Here is a 16,731-nt window from a genome sequence, read left to right on the forward strand (position 1 = left end):
CATTTCTGAATTCCTGCAGTAGTTTTGTAATGACTGTTAATGTTTCCTCACTTTCATATATTCTTTCTCCTGCTTTCTCCAGCTCATAAAAGCTGAAACTGCCCTACGTTTTTGATAGAATACATTCCAAGATTTTTCACTGCCTGTGCCTAGAAAGGGCCTGACTTGGCGGCCAGAGATCTTTAATTGTGGCTTCAAGTTCATGGCAATCAGCTGTATGACCACAGAGAAGTCACTTTGGAGACTCCAAGTGCCACCAGCTGCTCTGCCTCCAAATCAATAATTGTTTCTTGGTCATAGACGATTAGAAAACATTGCACACTCTTTTTATGACTAATATAAAATTGCATAATAGTATATTTTAAGGGTTCTGAGAAATCTTGCCACAAAGACACCTGCTTACCTGGACTCAACCATGCATATTTCTCATTATTGACCTTTAGATCCTTTTATTCACACATCACTTATTGATACTCCCAGCAAATAGCATTCCCCAGAAGACACACCAGTGAACTAGATTTGATGGCATTAAGAACCTTCCCAAAATTTCCCCACTTTGAAAAACAAGGGGAAATAGTAGTTTTTGCCTCATGGGGTTGTTTTAAGGATTTCATGTGTTTATCCAGGTTAATGCTCAGAGCCAAATCAGGCATGAGGTACACCCTTCGTAAATGTTGGTTATTATTTATTACTAGTCTCTGTCCCCTCCATGTGACATTTCTTTTCCTATACTTTTACCTTTACTTATGTATTTTCCCTTACATTAAATGACCTCACCCTCATAATTTAGCTGACACCTTCTTGAATGTGGCGAGCGAGATAGGGTGAAAGGAGAGCAGTTGTGATGTGTGTCCTCAGCCCATGACCACAGCTCACAAGTCGTGTTGCCTGAGTGGGTTACTAGATCTACCTTGACTTCAGCTTCCCTGCAAACTGGGATTATGATCATGACTTACATGTTTTGTGTGTGTACTCCCCCCGCCACACACAGAATATGTGTTCTATGTAGGTGGTGCTAATCTTAGGCACACATAAGTGTTTGGTGAGTGAAGACTGTTGCTATTTCATTACAATTTTTAAAAATTAGTTTAAATCCTTGTCTCACATTGTCACTTTCCCTGACCATTGTTGTCCAAGTAATGTGTTTTTCCCCAGAACTATAAGAGCTTAACTTCTGTGTGTCACATGTCTGCATCATTTTATTATTAGCATTTTTAATATTCTGCCTTAGAAGCCAAGGCTTTGTAGTTAGGAATATACATTTTATGTTTTTTATTTTACTAGAGGGCATGGCATTTTACTTTTCACAGAGGAGGGCTCAAATGGATGCAGTTTAACTTCAAAATGAGCCAGGAGGGCTGGGGGAAACAGTTGAATATACTTTCCTGATACCCTGTTTATTTTCTGGACTGTGGCAGTCACAGTAAACATTCCACTGGAAGGCTCAAGAAGCATGAAAGATGAATGTAAGTTTGGACATGATTGACAAAAAATAATTGAAAAGATTAATAAAGTAGCAAAATTCTGCCAAGACGTATTTTTTAAAATGTGTGGAGGTACAAATAAACAACATTAGAAAAGGGAGTGGATAATGATACTTCAGTAAGGATATTAAAATCATAAGGAAATGTGAAAATCTATGTATTAATAATTTTTAAAAACTTAAACTGTATTATTTAAAAAGAAAAACAGAAATTGACTTGAGAGAGAAAACACAAAAACAGCAAGCAGTGAAGAAATTAATTCAGGCCAAGATACAGAATGAATTAAACTAGTAAAGTTCATAGACTTATCCTGGATAGGAGATAAAACAAAAATTGATGAAAGATTTTAAGAGGAAAAAGAGTTTTGCAGAAGAGAGTATTCTGATATGATATGATCGGGGATGGTTCCATAGGATGGATTAGACCTAGATGATAAAGGGGAAGGGAGGGTAAAAGAGCTTTAAAGTAAATAGGGCACAGTATTAATCTGTTTTCAATCAGAAATGCTTCTTATTTTTTGGATATTTTAAATATTTCTAAGTTTAAAACGAAGTTTTTAAAAGAATGGGTGAGAGAGGTGGGAATGAGGAGCAGAACACTTCATCTGGGATAGATTTTTGTTTAGAAGAGCAGGAAGAGAGTAAGTAAAATTAAAGCCAGTGAATTTTTGAGTATTGTGTGAGCCTCTCATTTCCCATTCCTGCTACTCTGACAGAGCTGCTTTTAATACCCTAGATGCTGAAAGCTTGCAAAGTATGTTTTGTTTTGTTTTTTTTAAGTGAAATCATTTTGGCCTTCCCTTTCTCAGTTATAGGAAATTGTTTCAGTGAAAATTTCCTACAGGCTGCTTAAAAGCAATGCATGGAACAATGGACCTTGTGGCAAGTAAAATGTGTGTGGGGAAGTACTTAGAATTTAATGTGAGTTATTTTTATTTCCATTCATAGACATGTCTCAGTGAAGTTCAATTATCCCTTGGACAGTAGAAGGCAGTCTGTTAATTTAAAGCTAGACTTTTTTGGTTCTATAAAGCCAAATTTAGGATAGATTTCAAAAGCTAAATAAACAACAGTCTACCTCCCCATTAAAAATGAGTGTGTCAGGTTTCTGTGTACTTAAGTCTTTAAATAATCTCCACTTAGCTTTTCTGCAAGGGGCCTTAAATATTTAGGAAAAGGCTAACTTTTACAATCTTAACTTGTTTGTTAAAGGGATACTTAGAGGTGGGGCCTGTCTTAATTTTATTGCTAAAATTCTTTAGGCATCCATTGATTTTAACAAATTAAAATGACGACTGGGAAAGTTGTGCCTATTGGGAGTAATTGTGAAATTCTGAGAGACAGCAAAGGCTGAAGTCCTCAAAGATATTGCTCAGCATCGTTTTCCTGTAATGCCATAAAATATTATTTCAAAAATTGTCAGAGGAAATGAAAGTTATACTTTATAGCCTTCTGAATCTTCATTCTTAATCAGAATCCCCTGTGAAAGTTCTTAAAAATGTGTATATTGGGGCTCTGTTTTGGAAATTCCAATTCAGCAGTTCAAGGGGATGGGCCTGGGTGTGTGTGTGCATGTGTTTGTGTATGTGTATGTGTGTGTATCTGTCTGTGTCCATGTGTGGGAAATTCCACACCTTATTCTGAAGAAGATCCAAGGAACAAAGGTTTGCCAATATACTAAACTCCTGCTCTGTAGAAATTCATTGTTTAAGAGCTACATTCTACACATTTCATGCATGCCAAGTTGTAATAGGACTACTGCTTGTGAGAGTGCAAAGTAAAACTGTTAAATTATGAGTGTGTCATTTCTTATACCAAAAGGACACTTTACAAATCAATAACACAGTCATTTATGTATTTTTAGTTATGTATGTCAGTTCTTAAAATCTTTATTTACCATAAGTTAACAAAATAAAACCTTCACTAAGTATAGAAATATTAAGAAACTTAATAAGATTCTTATTAACATGATTTATAAGAAAAAATTTCCATAAACATGATATTAATTTTACAGTGTGGATTGAAATAGATTGAAGTGGATATTTGGACTATATTTGACATCCTAGCAGGAGAGGATTTTTTTTGTTAAATATTATAGTGTATGGGGCAGTTACAATAAACTGGATAGACAGGATAGTTAAAGTAAGTTCAGGCTTTGAATCATAGCCCTGCCACTAGCTCGGTGACCTTGCAAGTAATTAACCTTAAAATAGGGCTAATTTTATCAACCTTACAGAGTTATTTTAAAGATTAAATGAGATAATGTATGAAATCCTACCTAAATATAAAGCAGTATCACTATTTGGATCGAGACTCATTTTGCACATTTTTTTTGTATACTGGAAATGATGTACCTATGGCACAGGTATATCATGTGTATGTAGATTGTGGAATTGCAGAAGAAAGGGATTATGCCAAACATTTTCACATTTATATTTTTGGCAACCTAAGCCTTCCAAAAGCGAATTGTAAATATCTCTATACTCTTTGGGGGAAGGAGAGCATTCTTTGTTACAGTGTTCTCAGGTGTGGTTATCCTCTCAGAGATTGGATTTCTTTGATATTACTTATGATTACATAAAAGACATATTCCATATGTTAGAAACTTGACATTGCCAACACAATGTAAGACTTTTTAGCATGAAACTTGTTCTCCCAAGGCCATTACAGTATTTCAGAGAAGAAGCCTGAAGCTTTTAATTTTGTTTCAGAATACTAGAGTTGTAGGACTTCTTGTTGACACCATAATATTTAAAAAAAAATTAGTGAGAAAAACTTCGGAGAGACCTGTTTTGAAATTTTATGTATTTTTAGTCTAGCAATTAATTCTACCTTAGGTTATTTTTTCTCACAAGATGAAGTACAATATTTTGAATTATACTTTGTATTCTATCAGGAAGGATGTAGGCATTCTTTTAATATTATAACTAGTTAAGTAGATTGTCCTGACAGTGACTATCAGATTGCTTGTCATCTCTCCCAATTCCCTCTTATCCTCCTCCCTCTTTCCTTCTACAAACTTATTTATTTGTTGGACACTGTGTATTGAGGGACACTGTGTGCCAGGCCCTGTACTAGGCATGGGGAGTAGGTACAAATAAAACCCACAAAATCCTGGCTCATATAGAACTTACATTCTCAAGAGGGAGACAAATAATAATTAGGTTAAATGTGTGTGTGTGTGTGTGTGTGTGTGTGTGTATGATGATTGCAGAAATGGTAAATTCTAGGCACACACTAGCAAGGTCTTGTTCTATAGAGAACAAGAGTACAGATGAGTTCATGTCATTAGATGAAACATAGGATGGGCAAATATGATATCAATATTCCCCACAGCTTAGAAACAAAGAGATTTGCTATTTCCCTCTCTCAAATCCTCCCCATATATTCTCCTTTGTAATTTTATTTACCCTTTGAGACTTAACTTGCCTTTTTATTTGAACCTGATTCTGTCCCTGTAAGTGGTTTCAAGTGGTAGCGGTCAGGATGTTAATTTTTACCCATGACTGGCACTATTAAAAGATGATGCCCTTAACTTTCACACTCCCTATTTCCAGGTGTAAAAATTCCATGTGTCTGATTAGTGGTGATGATTGCGTTCAACCAATACATTAAAGACTGCTAAATACTGAGATTTTACTTGGGAAAAGTTCTTCAGTTAACGTGTTCTCCTTGAAAAAACAAGCTCTCCTGATTCATTTTTTTGCTTACTTCGATGGTAAAATTAACTTGGGATGATGGTTGTCATCTTGTGCCAAGACAAATTTCTTTAGTTGATTCATTTATTTTTGACTTATAATGCCTTGACTTCTTCGTTGACCCCCTCCCTTTTCTAAGGAGAAGAATCATTGTCATGTTGGAAAAATATCATTTTGGTTTCATATCTTTGGGCAGAACCAAGAAGGGAACAGAGGGAACAGATTTGAGCTGCATGAAAGTAGGTGATTAAGGGAGATAATGGATAGGAATGGATGTAGAAGCTTTCGGGTGTAAATGGTTGATGGTGTGTGAAAGAATAGGAACAGAAGCGGGTGGCCATTGTATGTTCGTGTTCATCTAGTTTTTGTTTCTCAAGAAATGAAAATAATATTGATAAATGATATTGACTGATTTGAATAAGAAATTTGTTGATGAAAATGCCAGCGTATTTTCAACTCAATACACTCAGAAGCAAGCAAATGCTTGTTTATTATAGAAAGAAAAACAGGTCATGGAATCTGGAAGTGGCAGTCTGAAATCAATAAAGCTCTTCGCTAGGTATGATCAGTATAGAGATTATTCCCTGTGTGGGGTTTTGGCAGATGAATCATTCATTTTATTTACTGTTTTAGGAAAGTTCGAACACTGTCACCTCCTGAGAACACATCTAGTTTTCGCTCCTCCCTCTGTTAATGGGATGTCTTTGAGAATGCAAGAGTCTTTCAGTGTTTTCCCAAGCCAGACATCATTAAGAAATGCAATATGCTTTTAAAAATTTATGTAGTATGTGGAAAGATTAAAATATAAGTGATTTTAAGCATTCTGCTGAATGGGTGTACATTTTCTATGGCATTTTCCCTTTATTACCTAAGAAAGAGTTAGTTGTCCTGAGTTTTACAGCAGAGATAAAAAGACAAAAAATCCCATGTGCCCAATTTTTATGGACCTGATTTGTAGTACTAAATCAGTCAGGAGGCCTGGAGAGGGAGCTTCCTGGGTTGTAATTCTAACAAAGTCACAAAATAGCAAGCCTCCAAAACAGGTATTGTGTATGTATCTCACCCTATGATGAGGGAACTGGAAGGGATTCTGGTAATAATGAGTCCAGCTCCATCATCTTACATGTGAGGAATCTGAAATATTCTGAGATTAAGTGATTATCCAAGGTTACAATACAAAATCTTAAATTCCAGTTTATTGCAAAGTAAGTTTGTATTTCTAAATCCTAATCCTAGACGATAGCCCTTGTGACTTTAATTTATGACTATTTCCACAACTGCATCAAAGGACCACCCTCTTCAACTAACCATATTTTAAAGTAAGCAAAAGGAGTTCCTGTCATGGCACAGTAGAAATGAATCTGACTAGGAACCATGAAGTTGTGTGTTCGATCCCTGGCCTTGCTCAGTGGTTTAAGTATCTGGCGTTGCCGTGAGTTGTGGTGTAGGTCACAGACATGGCTCGGATCCAGCATTGCTGTGGCTGTGGTGTAGGCCCGCAGCTGTGGCTCCAATTTGACCCCTAGCCTAGGAACCTCCCATATGCTGCAGGTGTGGCCCTAAAAAAAAATAAATTAAATAAAAATAAATAAAAAAATAAAGTAAGCAAAAAATATTCAGAACCCTATTCAAAAAAGGCATATCACAGATGAGCATTATTTAATAAGGAACTTCTGAGGTTTTTGAATGATTTAGTAATATCTTCTTCTTTTCCCTGCAGGGAAGAAGGTATTTTTCATTGTGAAATTTGATTAAAAAAATAAGATTTTGCTCTTGGAAAACTAATATTTAAACCCCAGAAAGTAAAACACTGATTTAGATTTAAGTTTATTTTTCTTATTTGTTTCTTTTGTCTTTTAACAGCTTAAAATATTTGCCACCTTCCTTGATTAGAAGTATTGGGGTGGACATTCTAGATCCTTAAATTTGACAAGTGGAAATATATAAGATTGAGGGTGTGATCCGTTGCTCAATTCAATGGTTGAGCTGTGTTAGCCTACTGGATTCTCCAAGATATATTTCAGTCATAATTTTATCATTTAATGACTAAACTGAGTTTAGCCAATTCTAATACATTTTTTAAAAGAGTATGCTGCTGAGCTAAGACTCTCTATGCCATATTTCAGCCTCAAGCAGATTTTTATGACAAAGTAATGAACCCCTGGAAACAGGTTTATAATGGAAAATGCAACTTGACCTTAGCTAGAGAAGCCCAAATGCACGTTACAATAGCACATTTTTGAAACACACAAAATCCTTTTCTCCCAAGGGTGGTGTCACGGGAGGAAGGTGTATAATAATAGTTGTATTTACCATAAATACCTAACATATTTTATGATGATTTGATTCTATTAAAAAATTTCACCTTATAGATTTTAATAAAGCCGCCTATGGGCAAAGTTATTGCAGTTGGATTTCTTTTCCTCTGCCTACTGGTCTCAGTGGAAAGAAGTAAGCAACCCTTATAAAAGGCTTTAGTTTTTAGTACCTGGTTAATAAAAAATAATTTCCTCTCCTTTGGACTTGTTCATGAAGCTGAAAAATGACTCCACAGGTCAATGGTGTGTGGCAAAGCTAATTTCTATAAGCTTTTTATCAGGTGGTACTGAGTGAAACAATATGGGGAAACTGAAAAACTCACCATTCTGTACCAAATTTACAAGGATGAGAGTTATTCCCAATGTCACAAAAAGGGGGGAAAAATGACACATTTTTCTTCTAGATTTCTACAACAACCACAACAAAAGTTCTGAGATACAAGGAGTACAGAAGGGAAAACTAAAGTGTATGGAAAATCTTAGTTAATGTAGATTTTAAAATCAGACACAAATGGCAGTCATTGTTTAAAAAAAACAGCTTTCACTTGTCTTGTTGACAAAGGAACCTCATAGTAGTAAGCGTGAGTGAGGCAAGTCATATCATAGCAACCCAGACAGAGGTTGTCATTCAGGTCACTTCTCCACAAGGCTCCTTTTCCCCAAGGATCATGTTTTCTCAGAGGAGCTTCAGGAGAACACTGTAATCAACAAAAACTGGGCTTCTTCCCTTGAGGTTCGGCAGAGTGTTGGCTGTGCATCTGGCAGAGCATGACAGCAAGGAACTTCACATCCCTTCTGTCTCTCCAGCATATTCACAGGCCACCCTCCAGAAAGGAAATTGGGAGTGGGGCAGTGTAACACGCCCTGGCACCTGTGAGACAAGCAGCTGTCATCCCAGTAAGTTTGAAGTCACATTTCTTTCTCTACTTCTTTAGGCTGGGGAATCATAAAATGCATGGTGCCAGTTTTGCTTAGGTTACCGTGCATCCCCTTTCTACCATCCTTGTGTAAAGATACCCAGGGCATCCTCATACTGGCCTATTCCCCTCAGAGCCCAAGGGAAGAATCAGGAACTGCAGGGATTAGGAGAATTTATTGTTGAGTCTCCCTTGGATTATTTTTATTTAGGTCACTACTATGGATATTAGATAGAAGAAGTAACATGCTACCTTGGAGCCATGTTGTAGATGAAGGTGAAAAGATAAAAACAATTCTAAGCCCCTTTGGTGGAATGTAGCCAAATAACTTATTCCCCCCTTTAAAATTCAATTTTACAACAGAAATGTAAAGGCATGGGGTGTGTAATTGTGAGAGAGACTTTTGGGTTATGTTAGAAGCATAAATTTCTGATACACTGCTGTCTAATAGCTGTAGAATTGGTTGGGATAGTGATTGGCAGGGAGAAGGCCACATCCTACTACTGATATGCAAACAGGTGTTAAGGATGGGCATGGAGTCAGACAAGTGTCTTTTTGTAGGAGCCCAAGGTTGGCAGTGTCCCCTCCCATCAGATGACCTCTCAATGTCACTGTGAAGTGGACACATGGACATTGACTGAGAGAGTATCCCATAGGTGTGAACAGGAACCTGAAGCCAGTAGATGAGTTTAGTGGACAGTCCCTGCAATGAGAGGATGCTGACCAGTGAGACATAGAAAAATTGAGAGTCCTACTTCAATTTATACATGGAATGAAGTGAGTCAAGTGGGGCAGGATGGAGATGAATTGGGGCTCTGCTGGATAGGTGAGGCAGAGAAAGGAGAACTCAGAAGTGGGATGGAAACAATTAGGCTTGGAAAAGGAAGAGCAGCCTTCACTGGTCATCTCCTTCAAGGACTGGAGATTTTTCATGTAAATCAAGTCTGAATTTTGTAAAACTAACTTTCCTGTAGGTTTTCTTTCCCTAATGGAGTGGGGCATGAGTGTTTAGTTTAAATGATGGAATGTTAAATAAACACAGCAGTCCAATTTGCATAAGCTAGGCCGAGAAATCTTAGTTGTGGTATGAAAATAATGAGAAATGCTTAAATCTAAACTTAATCATTTTTAGGCTGTTTGTGACTATTCCGAAGGAAATAAGTCTTCCTATGTTTCCCCAGGTTTTACTACATTTAGTCCTTTTGATTGTGGTATGTCAAGTATTTGCTCTTTGAAAACTACTCTAGGTGGAATTTTTATGAAATACTGTACATTTATTTAAAGTATGATGCAGTTATGATTTTACAGGCTAAAACAAAGTGATCTGATGCTCTCTTACAGGGGTGAACCCCTGAGAGGGACTTGTACTCAAAGAAAGGACAGCTCCTCCCTAACCTTTATACACTTACAGGACATGCCTTTTCACCTTTGCAGTTTCTTTGCAGGATTCTGCAGCTGTTACTTCAACTGGAGATGTAGTTGTGGTGTAGAGGTGGGAGCAAATTGCCAGGGGGGTTAAATGGCTTTGTAATCCTGTAAAAGACCCACTGTTCTGTACCTTCTCTAACCTGGGATCTTTGTGCTTTGCGTAGTAATACTTAGGGTCTTCCAATTAGGCACATTTAAAGTGCCAGAGCTGGAGTGGTGGTGATGGTGACAGGAAATAGCTGAAATGCCTCAGCACCATTACAGAGGCAATGAACAATGCTCTGTCCTCTTGTCAAAACCATGCTCAGGAATCTGCAGTGATTTTGCCTTACTTGCATCTTGTAGACTAAACTCATTAAATGCAGAGCCTTCAAAGAATCCTATTGCTCTAACCCTGTCCTCTCCTCTTTTTCATTTTTGTCCCACACTATCCAGCTCCCTATACTTCCTTGGCCAGAGTTACTGCTCATAGTTCACCATCTGTCATTACCTGCTTCTGGGATTTATTTATACAGGTGTTTCCTCTGACCTTTGCATTTTCCATCCTATCAAGATTTTATCCTTTCTGAGGGGCACAATTCAAGTAGAACTTTTGTGGAGGAAGGCTTTTTTGATTTTCTCAACTTTCTCTTCTTTCAATTCCCTTTAGCCTTTATTCATACACTACATTGTGGCATTTCTCATATTTATTTCCTAATTTATACCTGTTATGTACTTGTCTAACTCCTTTCCTGAAATCTATTTGGGAAATTCCTTTAATAAAGGAAATTCCTTTATCAATTCCTTTTTGATAATGGAAATAACTAATATTTATTAAACACCAATCTTGGGAGTTCCCTTGTGGCCCAGTGGGTTAATGATCAGGCATTGTTGCTGCTCTGGCACAGGTTGGATCCCTGGCCGGGGAACTTCCGTATGCCACAGATGTGGCAAAAAAAAAAAACAAAAAAGAAAACAAAACACCAATCTTGTATTAAATACCATGGTTGACTTAGGTTCGGAAGAGACAAAAACATAAAAAGACATACTTTCCTGTTCTTCAGTTCTCAAGGATCTTGTTGTCCAGCCAGAAGTATGACAGGTAAGCAGATCCTATCAATGTAGTGTAATAAATATAACAGTATAGCTTGTCAAATTGTTCTGAGAAATTAAGTCAGCTAACCTGGAGTGGTAAGCTCATAAAAGACCTCCTAGAGGAGAAAAACTCTTGAAGTAAAATTTAAAGTTTAATTAGGAATACCAGTCAGGACAGGAGCAAGTTTTGGGCTCAGGAGAGAGCATGAACAAAGTCACCAAGGCATGAAACATTATAGTGTGTAATAGGAACCACGAACTTTTCCAGAACAGCAGAGTATAAAATGCAAGATTGGGTGAGATAGGGGCTGAACTTGAGTGGAAGACAGGGCCCAGTTCATGGAGGCTTTTGTTTGCTAAGCCAAGGAACTTGAATTTTATCCAGACTGTGTTGGAGGATCATGAAGATTTCAGACATGTGAGAGCCATGATAAGATTGTTGGTTCAGAGGACCCATTCTTGTACCAAGGGAGATAATGGATCTGGACATGAAGGGACTGATTAATATTTGGGATCACTGATGGTTGGAATGAATTTTGTAGCTATAACAGCACCTACAAAGAGTTTAAGAGAAAGCTGCTTTCATGTCCTTCTTCATTGGTTGAGCATCTCTTTCAAGAACGATCTCAGTAAAGCACCATATACATTATGTTAACCTTCAGAGAGAAAATTTTGGGTGGCATAGCAAGTCTAAAATAAAATCCACGGGAAATCTGATGTTCTAAACAGAGTGATTATATAAAACACTGGCTTGTGGCTTAAGCAAACACAATCATAGAATTGCATAGCTATGAGTCAGAGTCGACTTGGTCCTTAAAGTCCTTGCTTGATAGCAAATTAGTGGCTTAGGGAAATATGTTTACATTTCATTTCTTATTATACATCTGATTGCATGTTTTGAGAGTTGGATACAAAACTTCTTTATTTACAAATTTGGAGTAGGGAATTATATTGACTGTGTGTGCATACAGACTTAAGTTTCCCAGTTAAGTATGTAAATGCAGTAAGGTATATCTTTACATGGTAAGATACTGCCAATTTGCCATTTCATTTCATATAGAAACATATACAAGATACAATAATGAAATTCAGTTACCCTTGTGATCAAATCCTCATTAATGTAGAATGGTATATTAGGTCTTATTATTTGATCAGTAATCATTTATTTGTGAGAAGAAGAATGGACAACTATTTATTAACTATTTCTTTCCACATGTTTCCATGCTTCTTTCTATTGTGGAGCTTAATACCTTACTGCACTCATTATTTTCCTGTATTTTTCATCTAGGTTGTGTGTACTATGAAGGCAGGATCTGCTGTGTATTTACTTGAAACCCCAGAGTAACCCCGGAGTTTAACACAGCATCTCATCACAGTGATTGCTCTGTATATATTTGTTAGAATTAAATCGCAAGATAAATTTAGTAAACACATGTAAATAAATGAATGAGTAAATCAATACATGAGTAAGTAAATGAACTGTAAGTGAGTTGGCCTCACTGTAAGTGAGTGTTTTGAGGACCTATTATGTCCCAGGCTCTGAGCTGATACACCGGTGATTCTTACCTTTGGAGTTCTTTCTCTCAAGAGCAAGATGTGTTAGTCAAATAATTATAGAAGAAACTATGTAATTAAAACATCCCAAAGTGTTGTGAAGGAAAAGAAGACCTTGCTATGACCATACTTAAGCAGAGACTTGACCCACTCTAAGGAGGTCAGGGGAACTTCTTGGAAGAAGTAGTCTTCGAGCAGAAACCTGAAGAATGATTAAGTGTTGGTTTAATGAAGAAGGGAGAGAACTTTTGGGTAGAGAACTTTTTTTTTTTTTTAAAGTTGAGGACTGTGGAAATGTGGCATGTTAGGGTAGTGGAAAGGCAGAAATAGAAAATAGAAAGGGGATGGAATTCAATCAGAAGATAATAAGGGTGAGGCAATATATTTGGTTGAAATTTTCTTTCCCCCACCCCCACATTCTATCTCAATCTCTTTCTTTGGCTATTAGAAACAATACATTGAGAATGACTGTATTCATACACATAAATGAGAATTGTTTCAATTATTCACCAAGATAGGCTCCCAGAAATAATAAATACATCTTCTTAGATGAATCAAAAGAAACGTCTTGGTTACAGACCTTGAAAACAGTCACACAACCATATATACTTTATGCCTGGAAGCAATTAAAAGTACATCAATATCAATAAATGTAGGAACCAGCTAGGTAGTCTCTTACTGAAATCTCTGATCACTGTAACCATTTCTTTCTAAATCTCCCTAAGTCCAAGACTTGATTCTTTTTTTCTTTTATTTTAGATCTCACTTACTTCTCAATATGTTAGAGAATACTCAGCTTTCCTACTCTTCAGATATTTTATTTATAGTTCTTTGCTCTATTTCTAGAAATTACCTCTGAGTTTTACTTGATCATCTCTTTTTGTGAGCCAAGAATCATTGCTTCTCTGCAGAAGGAAAGTGAACCTTGAATATCCCCTACAGTAGGTACCCCTTGTTTACCAGGCACAAATAACATTGTACATTAAAATTTTGCTTTTCTGCTGATCCCATTCTGAGGTCTTAAACTACTGTAACCATTCTGAAAGAGTGACATTTATTTAGGCAAATAAAGAATCAAAAAAATATATGAACAACCAACTGGAACAGGAGATTCAAAGTCAGCACTCAGCCTTCTATGATTGGTCAATTCAGGGAGTAAGATCTCTGACCAAAAAAAAAGAGATCAACAGTCCCATGGCTCACAAAGCCCATGGCACAGTGTGTATAGGCACTTAGTGTGTTACATGGGGCTCAAATTCTTGAAACTCTTTGAAGCATTTCTGAGTTAAATGTAAGAACATTGGGGGTGCATCTGTTATATAGAACAATAGTAAAGCTGGCAGAAGTGTTTTTTAGATTTTACTTGGGATTGTTCTCTGGAGATGGTTAAGGAAAACGATATTACTTTTCTTAATTGTTAAAGGAAATCTGATTGTGTGTCTTTTTGTCTAGGTATATAAATTCTGTAGAAAATGTCTTTATTTGGGTAGATTGAGATCCTCTAAAATTAGATTATAAATTATTTTTCAGACAGAGATAATGAAGTCACAAGAACAAATGCTTTGGAGTCTAACAGAAGTAGGTTTGAGATTTGCCATATTTAATTGTGTGTTGATGGTCGAGTTATTTAACCTCATAAATAATTGGACTTAACTAGTACTTAAACCATGAAATTACTGGGAGGATTAAATGAGACTATGTGTGTATATATATATATGTGTGTGTGTGTGTATGTGTATATAATGCTATGTATATATATGTACGTATATATAATGCTTAGCATTATACTGCTGCAAAGTTGGTACTCAGTAATACTAGTTATTATTATTTTGTGTGTGTGTGAATTTGATGTAGAAAGAAATTATAAAAATCAGCAGATATTGAAGAACAAGTCTAATGATTATCCTCACTACATTATCAGATATATGAGTGTAGGGTTGTGTTGTCTTTTTTATCACTGTACCTACAGTACATAGTTCTTGAGTTACAGAAGGAATTCAATAAAATAAGAGTGAATGTATGACAGGCTCACTTTGCTATACAGTAGAAATTGACAGAACACTGTAAATCAACTATAATGGAAAAAATAAAAATAACAAAAAACAAAACAAAACAAAGCAGCATAAAATAATTCTTGGACCAGAAAAAAAAGAGTGAATGAATGAATTATTTGCTAACTTGTGTCTGTCTGTTGGCTTTTACTTAGGCAGATATTCTCCCAACTATAGAAAAATCAGACATCATATAATACCTCCACTAGCTTTCTGGCATAAATCTTTTAATTGCCCTCTTAGGAGGCTAGTTCACATAAATAAAACACCAGAAAAAGAAAATGGCTCTGCCTGGTATTGTAAGTTCAGAAAAATAACCAATTTCTTAATATGGTAGTAATTCCTAGTACGACTAGCTGGGCTGGGACTAAGACCAAGGCCCTGACACTAATGGGCCTTTTATGAAACTTATGTAGCCTGAAGTCATCTTAACGGAATGTCGTTAGTAGCCATCACCATTGTTTCAGGCAAAAATTGGGAGGTTTTTTTCTTTCTCGCTGTGCTTTCTGTAGATTTCTGTATTTTATGGGTCCCACATTGGGGATCCTGGTTTGGATATTTACATAAGAACAAACAGTCCTAATAAATATATTACAATTTTGAATGCAGCCTCTAGGTAAAAAGAATGAAACAAGGCACAGACCTATAGTGCAACAACACTAGGAAAGGCCCAGATTAAATTTGAAGCAAGAGTGACCTAATCCAAGTAAAATCCTTCTGGTAGCAGTTTTTTGGAGGTAATCGGATCCATTTTTAGACGTCTATGTTTTCGCTAGTTTTTTACCCTTTGTAAAGACATACATGATTTTTGATGTGTATTTTTGTGCTATTATTTCTTGATGACCTAGGTAAGGAATCAGCCCTGGAATAAAGTTTCCATTGGGGGGAAAAAAAAGGAATATTTTCTAGGTTTTGCTGACTGTGCCTTGAAAGCAAACGAATTATGGTGCAGGGCTGGAACTTTACCTACTTGTTAATTAGCAGGTTAAACTTTTATGAGTTTCTGGTACCCTGGCGATACATGACTATTAAAATTTGCAGGTGGTTCAAGGGGAGAGAGATGTAAGTTCCTGTGCTAGTAATATATCATAAAAGTGTGTATTTCATGTGCCTGTTGTGAAAGTGGAGACTTTAATACTCTTTCACAATACAAGCTGATTAAGGAATCTTTATGGTTCTCATTAACTATGGGTCTTTTTTCATAGCAAAGTGAAAAGTGTAATGCTTATAGACAGAAGCATAGAAGAAAATAATTAGCCACAGTGGTACCTCTTTAAAACTAAAAGCTTAGTGACACCCTCTGCATTCACCTCTCAGCCTTTGGAAACTGCCCTTGTTTCTGAAGTTTCTACTTGTTTCTACTACATGAAGTGCTGTAAATCTCATGTTTTGATTTTTCCTCTCAGAAATCAGTGTTTGCTTAATTACGCTTGTGCCATATTTAAATGTTAGCTTACTTCCTTTTTTGACTCCACCTTTTCATCAGGGACTGTGGTGAGTGACATGATTCAACCTAATAAACAAATTGTGGAAAAAGTAATGTGATTGTAGTTTTTTGAAATCTATGCTCTCTTATGTTTTACATGTGGTTTTAGAGGGAAAATCCCTCAAATATTGGCTAAATTAACCATTTCCCCCAAAAAACTTAGAAGTAGCTCTTTGCAATTGGGATTGTATCTTGTTTTCGCATGGGGAAATAGTGAATTGAATTAATTTTAGTTAAGAAAAGGGTAGAAAGATGAACAATAGAAGGTATTCGTTTTACTTTTAATTTTTATTTCCATATTTGTCTTTACCCATTTTGCTGGGGGCAGATTCTGTTTGTTTCTCTCATGGTTAAATCATCTTATAAAAATAGCTCTTTTGGAACATTAAATTATGCCTGAGTTTCTTCACTCTATTAGTGAGTATAAGGTATTGTAATTTGAAGGTGCTGCATCCATTCGTACATGTTTCTGAGAAAGAAAAACAGACTCTTTCTGAAAATTTATTCTTTTTAAAATGATTATTTTCTAACTTGTTTTGCTTGTGGTTAGATTGGTTGGGGGGGGCAGTGACAAGGATGGTAGGGTGGGGCAGGAAGGGGCAGGGGATAAGAGGATAGAGATTTTGGGAGACAGGGTGGGGGCATGCTGTCCAGGTGCTGAGGACCGGACTGCATTGGGGTATTGGGCAGTGTTAATGCAAAAAGAAAATTGTGCTGGGTGG

General features: G+C 36.4%; 1 protein-coding gene across 15 annotated transcripts in view; it reads left to right on the plus strand.

Annotated features, from left to right (window-relative positions):
* The window catches only part of HDAC9 (histone deacetylase 9), a 959,143-nt gene that overhangs the window by 335,631 nt on the left and 606,781 nt on the right, over window positions 1-16,731 (plus strand). The window contains exon 1 of one of the 15 annotated variants that reach the window (XM_047752017.1): window positions 7,245-8,396. The exons of the other annotated variants lie outside the window; for them this stretch is intronic. The gene's annotated coding sequence lies outside the window, so the exon portion shown is untranslated. Of the gene's footprint in view, window positions 1-7,244; window positions 8,397-16,731 lie in introns of those variants that run through there. 15 annotated transcript variants of the gene reach the window in all.

This window comes from Phacochoerus africanus, chromosome 11, assembly GCF_016906955.1.
Source record: "Phacochoerus africanus isolate WHEZ1 chromosome 11, ROS_Pafr_v1, whole genome shotgun sequence".
In the NCBI taxonomy this organism is placed as follows: domain Eukaryota; kingdom Metazoa; phylum Chordata; class Mammalia; order Artiodactyla; family Suidae; genus Phacochoerus; species Phacochoerus africanus.